The following is a 6,727-nucleotide window of genomic DNA, read 5'->3' on the forward strand; positions in this document are numbered from 1 at the left end:
TGGAGTTCCTTCCTGTTGCTTAACATCATATTCCATGGCGTAAGCCTTAAGAAAGGACCCAAGCTGTGGAGCTAAAAAAAAGACTCAAATTTGAGCACAGAGATGATTGATGCCATGATGTGCCTGTTCATTTCCATTTGGTCTGAAGTGTGCACCACAAATTAGATTAGATTACTTACAGTGTGGAAACAGGACCTTTGGACCAACAAGTCCACACCTACCCATACCCCTACATTTTACCCTTTCACCTAACACTACGGGCAATTTAGCATGGCCAATTCACCTGGCCTGCACATCGTTGGACTGTGGGAGGAAACCGGAGCAAACCCACGCAGACATGGGGAGAATGTGCAAACTCCACACAGTCAGTCGCCTGAGGTGGGAATTGAACCCGGGTCTCTGGCACTGTGAGGCAGCAGTGCTAACTACTGTGCCACTGTGCTGCCCACAATCTCTTAATAAACATGACACCTAGTGCATATCCTGTTGGAGGTGTGTGCACCCATAATTGAGTTCATTTTTGAACTTTAGGGGATCTCATGGCAACTGCGAAACAGGGCCCTTGTTCTTTTGTGTCTCAGTGAGGATACTTAAATGTGATTCATTGAAAGATACTGAAAGATGCTCACACACACCACAGATCCCCTGTAGTAGACATTATGTTGCAAGATTCTCTCAACCTGAAACTGCCACACAAAGTATCATAGAAGTCTATAGTCAGCAGTAAGCCATAGTCCTTTGCTATTAATGCAGTCTGGGTCAGTGCGTAAATAATCCTTTGTAACCTTCTCTCTCCAGTCTTAATTAACGGTTAGCTGGATATGGAACATGATTTGGGGAAAATAATGTTCATCTTATACCATGTACTTGTATAACACATACATATTTAAACAACAGTATGAAATAATTTTTGTCTTACTTCTACAAGTGAAAGTCATTAAGCTTTTAGAAGTTACACTTAATATAAAGACTGTTAACATGATAGCTCATATCAACCAGATACCAGTTTTGTACACAATGTTCCAAATAATTATTGATTTTGCCAGATGTGAAGTAGACCATAATTGCACGCAATATTCCAAAGTGGCCTAACCAATGTCCTGTACAGCCGCAACATGACCTCCCAACTCCTGTACTCAATACTCTGACCAATTAAGGAAAGCATACCAAACACGATCTTCACTATCCTATCTACCTGCGACTCCACTTTTAAGGAGCTATGAAAATGTTGTGAAACTTGAAAGGGTTCAGAAAAGATTTACAAGGATGTTGCCAGGGTTGGAGGATTTGAACTATAGGGAGAGGCTGAACAGGCTGGGGCTGTTTTTCCTGGACCCTCAGAGGCTGAGGGGTGACCTTATAGAGGTTTATAAAAATTGTGAGGGGCATGGATAGGGTAAATAGACAAAGTCTTTTCCCTGGGGTCGGGGAGTCCAGAACTAGAGGACATAGGTTTAGGGTGAGAGGGGAAAAACATAAAAGAGACCTAAGGGGCAATGTTTTCACGCAGAGGGTGGTACATATATGGAATGAGCTGCCAAGAGGAAGTGGTGGAGGCTAGTACAATTGCAACATTTAAAAGGCACCTGGATGGGTATATGAATGGGATGAGTTTGGAGGGATTTGGGCCAGTTGCTGGCAGTGGGACCAGATTGGGTTGGGATATCTAGTCGGCATGGACGGGTTGGACCGAAGGGTCTGTTTCCATGCTGTATATCTCTATGTCTATGTGTCAAATATTTCCAAATATCCTGACAAAGTGCTTTTGCCCGAAACATTGATTTTCCTGCTCCTTGGATGCTGTCTGACTGGCTGTGCTTTTTCAGCACCACACTCTTGACTCTAATCTCCAGCATCTGCAGTGCTCACTTTCGCCTTACACATTCATATATCTACCCAAACAACATGGAGAATCATCAATGGTTAATAATCAAAAGATCAAATGAGCAGGGATAATGGAGCGTGTTAAAGAATTTTAAGACTTGTCATTGAACAATGCGAGATAGATAATGGGATTTTACATGTGGTTTCTTTTTTAAAAGCTGAAACCTGTAAGGCAGATTAAACATAAATTTAAAGCCATTTATGTAGCAGATAAAGGGAAACCAATGATATTGTATTTAGATTTCCAGAAGGCTTTTGATCATGCAGAGAATAAAAAGCTCAGGGTGTATATGGTAACATATTGGTATGGATAGAAGATTAGCTGGCTAATAGGAAGTTAGGAATGATTGGATCCTTTTCAGGTTAGTAGGATGTCACGGGTCATGTGCCACAGGGGTTGGTGCTGCGGCCTGGACTCTTTTACAACTTATATAATTGATTTGGATGAAGGAACTGAAGGTATGGTAACTAAATTTGCACATGGTACAAAGACAAGTAGGAAAGTGAGTTGTGAGAAGACAAAAGGTGCCTACAAATAGACATAGATTGGTTAAGTCAGTGCGAAACATTCTGGAAAATTGATTATAATGTGGCATGCTGTAGAATTGTCCATTTTTGCATAAAGAATTGAAATTAAACATAATATCTAAATGGTGAACGAACAGAGATCTGAAATCTAGAAACATCTGGGTGTCCTAGTGCATGAATCACAGAAGGTTTGTATGCAGGTACAACAAATTATCAGGACTGGTACTAGAGTATTATGGTTTATTGTGAGATGGATTGAATAATTGAATGCAAGAGTAGGGAGGCTATGCCCCAGTTATACACAATATTGGCAGAACTTCATCTGGATTGCTGTCTATAATAGTGGTCACGATACTTACAGAAGAATGTAAATGCATCGGAAGCAGTTCAGAGAAGGTTTACTAGATTGATACCTAGAAATAGCAGACTACCTTATGAGGAAAGGCTACACTGGCTCGGTCTGTATGCTCTGGAGGTTAGAATTGCCAGGTAACTTGGCTGAAGCATAAAATTCCTGAGGAGACCTGACTGAGTGAATGTGGAAAGGATATTGAAGGTTTGAATCTTTGGAATTCCCTTCCTCAAAAGGCAGTGAAAGCAGAATCTTTAGATATTTTTAAAGCAGGGGTGGATAAATTCCTGATGACCAAGGGGATGAAAGGTTATTAGGGATTTGCAGGAATGTAGAGTTGAAGTTAAAATCAGATCAGCCATGATCTTGAGAATTGAACTCTTGCGCCAAGTTCATGTGTTTAAATGGGCAACTTCTAATTAAAAATCCGCTTCTATGAAATTGATATGGTTGTGCAGCATCATTGTGTTTGCAGTTTCGATAACTAAATGGTTGCCTATACAGTTTGATCAATTCACAGTAGATAATTTGCAGCGAGCTGAAGAAAAACAGTATATCATACACCATTTACAGGCCAGTCTTTCTCAGAGATAACATAAGATGGCTGGTATATGTAAAGAAAATGCATTACTGGATCATTTTGGAGGGGCATCCTTTCAATTTGATGATAAAATGCATCATGAACATGGTGCAAGAAGTTAAAAAGCTTATAAAACCAAGACCCGATGTTCAGAATAAATATGAGAAAGCAACTTGAGCAAATATTTCAAGACCAGTTCCTAATTTAATTAAGGATGATGTCATTCCAAGTTGCAATAGCATTGTTTAAGTGTAATAAGTAAGACACAACAGGCAGTTAAAAGGAACCATACCAGTGACTTCTTTGGCTTAACAATCCCTCCAACATGTGCTATTTTTTCTTTAAGGTTCTACAGGTATCTTCATAAAAATGTCCTTCTGAGCATTAAATCATGCAACAACTTGCATGAAGCTCACCGACACACTGCTTCATTTAACTGACACATCATAAAGTTTTACACATTCAGTCACCCAGATAATTACACAATTAAATTTCACTCAGTGCAGCTGAAGCAGGGATAATGAAATTTCCATTGGTGTAGCCTTACAATGCTGGGTGTCAAAGGTCAACTTCCTGTTTGGATAAGGGTCAGTTTAAAGAGGATTTCTGATGGGCTTTTACTTCAATTGGGCATAGAAAAACGGCTGCCACGGTATTTCAATTTGTCGGACTCAATGGAAGCAACAGATGCTGGAAGTGCGCTGAAACCATTCAGTGAACTGCTCTCAATGCAGGTGTTGGTAAGTGTAAGTGTAGGTGGGCCAAACTGTGTTCAATAACTCTCTGGCCCTGGTTTTAAGAACCCGCCCCCTGCATCTGGGAGTTTGTGAGGTGGATGAACAGTTAACATCAGGGGAATCCACTTTTAGACCTTTCTCACTGTCACCTCACTGGCCCCAACTTTAATGCAGCTACTGACTCTCTTTGGAAATGCAGGAGCATGTCTGGTGACTACATATAAGTCAGGATTGTGTAAAGTATTGGGGAATCTGGTGTGATTTTATCTGGGGTGAGACAGAGGGTCCAGCCCAGTGGTTAATTCACTCAGCAATATCTCATGGAACTGGCCTCAGCAACTGCCTGTCTAATGTGCCAGGAAAATTTAATGGTGCACACAATGCCAAGGGGACATCCTCTCAAATAAGAAAGAAAGAGGACAGGGAAGAGGGTTAGGACAGCATCTTCGTTGACAGGGAAGTAAAAGGGCCACAGTTGAATATTTGGCCCTGAAGCCTCCTCTGCTATTTACGATGATCAGGATTAATCTAATAATATGTCAGAATATGATTTAGTGTAGCTCAATTAAGTGAAAGTGTGTTTTTCTAGTGAATGAGAGTGAGAGTAATTGCTGAAAGTCCGTTCAATGAAGTCTCCAGCCCGATAATGGCTAATGTACTCAGTTTTGCCAGGCCCTCAAATTTCCACACTTTCTCTTTCAATTCATTTAGAATTAGTGTATTAGTTGACAACCTCTCAAAATCCTTTTGTAGTGTTTTATAACTCGAACACAATAATATCAACAAACTGACACTGAAAGCTTTCATTAGTTTTAATTCATTTGATTATTTCATAGATTACTTGAATGTAAATGTGTTACACTTAAGTACTTAAGTACTTAAATTACCATTTCAAATTTTGTTTCATTCTGTATGCTTGGAATAATGTTTCCTTAATATGATATTTATTATCTCAATAAATCTGATGATCTGTTTCATACTTGCACGGAGATGGATGTCGTTTTCTATGCGAATGCCTCTTAATTATCAAGTAGCCAAGTAATATCAAAAATTGTTTTCAGAAAATGCCACCATATTGCTGGTTAATAGCATATTCATTTCTAGCCAGTTGGCATAGCAATGAGGAAATTCCTGCTGTAGTCAACCGTGCCAAAGCCCAGTGGGTAAAACAAATATAAACTGTTAATTGAAATCTTCCATATAAAGGAATGAATGATCTTATATCACATAACTGTGTAAAAATAATTGCTTTTAAAGAAGACTGTCATCCAACTCAATTTAATACCAATTTAACCAAATTGATTCCCTGGTTTTGCAGAGATGTGAATAATGACTACAGCCTATTCCTATGTACAGTGCCCTTAATATCATAAAAATGTCTAAAGATGCCACAGAGGAATATTATCAGACAAAATTTGCTGAGCCAAGATATTAGGCTAAGTCAGTCAGAGTGAAGATGTTTTAAGAAGTGACTTTAAAGGAGGAAAGAGGGATTCAATTGGATTTGATTTGATGTATTATTGTCACATGTACCTAGGTACAATGAAAAGTTTTGTTTTGCATGCAGTACAGGCAGATACCATACAACGTGCATCAGGCTAATAGAACAGAACAAAGAATATAATGTTACAGGTGCAAAGTAGGTGGATAAAGGGAAGAAGCTGTTCTTGAATCTGTTGGTACATGTATTTAAGCTTTTGTATCTTCTGCCTGATGGAAGAGATTGGAAGAGATTATAACTGGGGGATGGGAGGAGTCATTGATTATGTTGGCTACCTTTCCAAGGCAGCAAGAAATACAGGTGGAGGCAATGGTTGGAAGGCTGGCTTACGTGATGGACTGGGCTGGGTTCACAACTTTGTAGTTTCTTACGGTCCTGGGCAGAGCTGTTGCCATTTCAAGCCATGATGCATCCAGATAGAATGCCTTCTACGATGTATCTATAAAATCTACGGGTGCATCTTTCAGATGGAGAGACAGAGATGTTGAGAAGAATTCTACAACCTAGGCCCTAACATCTTTTTGTATCATTATCTGCTGGAAGTTTCACATGGATTGTTAGCGCTTGCTACATTTATCTATCAGCATTTCCATTTTAAATAATGCTTGAAATCTTAGGCTTTACTGCATCTCATGATTACTGAAGCTAACTTGTCTTTTTAATGTCATTTCTCTAGGGCTTAGCAATTCATAATCATTGGAAATATTCATGAAAACATAGAACATAGAACATAGAACAATACAGCACAGAACAGGCCCTTCGGCCCACGATGTTGTGCCGAACATTTGTCCTAGCTTAAGCACCTATCCATGTACCTATCCAATTGTCGCTTAAAGGTCACCAAAGATTCTGACTCTACCACTCCCACAGGCAGCGCATTCCATGCCCCCACCACTCTCTGGGTAAACCCCCTATACTTTCCACCCTTCACCTTAAATTTATGTCCCCTTGTAACACTCTGTTGTACCCGGGGAAAAAGTCTCTGACTGTCTACTCTATCTATTCCTCTGATCATCTTATAAACCTCGATCAAGTCACCCCTCATCCTTCGCCGTTCCAACGAGAAAAGGCCGAGAACTCTCAACCTATCCTCGTACGACTTCCTCTCCATTCCAGGCAACATCCTGGTAAATCTTCTCTGCAAC

At 39.9% G+C, this 6,727-nt stretch overlaps 2 long non-coding RNA genes across 3 annotated transcripts in view; one reads left to right on the forward strand and one right to left on the reverse strand.

The window, feature by feature from the left end:
• LOC122548668 overlaps positions 1-3,775 on the reverse strand; it is a 46,827-nt gene extending 43,052 nt beyond the window's left edge. For both annotated transcript variants that reach the window (XR_006311296.1, XR_006311297.1), the window contains exon 1: positions 3,637-3,775. This is a non-coding gene — a long non-coding RNA (uncharacterized LOC122548668). The remainder of the gene's footprint in view (positions 1-3,636) is intronic.
• Positions 3,776-3,970: 195 nt separating this feature from the next.
• The window catches only part of LOC122548670, a 100,494-nt gene continuing 97,737 nt past the window's right edge, over positions 3,971-6,727 (forward strand). The window contains exon 1 of the long non-coding RNA XR_006311299.1: positions 3,971-4,084. This is a non-coding gene — a long non-coding RNA (uncharacterized LOC122548670). The remainder of the gene's footprint in view (positions 4,085-6,727) is intronic.

Source organism: Chiloscyllium plagiosum, chromosome 3, assembly GCF_004010195.1.
Source record: "Chiloscyllium plagiosum isolate BGI_BamShark_2017 chromosome 3, ASM401019v2, whole genome shotgun sequence".
NCBI lineage: Eukaryota > Metazoa > Chordata > Chondrichthyes > Orectolobiformes > Hemiscylliidae > Chiloscyllium > Chiloscyllium plagiosum.